Raw genomic sequence first — 936 nt, forward strand, 5'->3', positions numbered from 1 at the left:
GACTGGTGATACATGATAGAGGCAGATGATAGATAGATAGATAGATAGATAGATAGATAGATAGATAGATTTAAATATTTAAATACATGTATGTATGTATGCCTGTGTATATATTTGTCACCTTGAAATCATAGGAGATAGATGTGTTTATATTTCCACTGCCTTTGGACCTAAAGAAATTTAGGTTTTTTATTTCTTCCACCTTTTTATGTCTACCTTCTAAACTATTAGAAAGATACCGACTCTTGTCTAGGTAGAAGATAAATTATTAAAGTGGTCAACTTACCTAACCTTCACCCAGAATATTGTAACACATGAGTGAGAATATTAAATTAATTTTGTTAGTAATGTACTTAATGCTAATATATTGTTACTAATATACTCCATATTATTAGCAAGGTTTAAAAAATGGGAGATTTAATTGTTTTTCTCTATACGCCTGTACACCTTGTTAGTGAACTCTTTTTGGCAGACCTGCCTGAAAAATGATGGTCAGGAGGAGTGAACAGAGGAGCCCAGTGAAGGGAGGTCCATCCTCCCCTCCCCCACTGAGCTGCTATCATTACTATAGAGATAATCTGGGAGGAGCTAGGCAAGAACTAGAATTGCATTTGGGGAGGAGAAGAGGTATCATGAGACACAAAGATACACGATGAACCTCTTAAAAAGAGATTTTGATCAGTAGGAAAATATCATAGAGCTCTTGATCTCTAGTTTCACCACAATTTTGATTGTACTGTACCCCAACCTCAGAACTACTATTTTTTCCTAACACATTCCACTTTTAAAACTAGTAATTATATAATAATTTAAACCTTACGGTTTGTTTATCAGGGTGTCTCTATCTGTAACCCTGACTGGCCTTGAACTTGGGAATTCTTCCTACCTTACCTTCCCAAGTGTTGGAGCTGCAGATGTGTGCCACTTCACCTAGCC

Source organism: Mastomys coucha, unplaced genomic scaffold (genome assembly GCF_008632895.1).
Source record: "Mastomys coucha isolate ucsf_1 unplaced genomic scaffold, UCSF_Mcou_1 pScaffold21, whole genome shotgun sequence".
In the NCBI taxonomy this organism is placed as follows: Eukaryota; Metazoa; Chordata; class Mammalia; order Rodentia; family Muridae; genus Mastomys; species Mastomys coucha.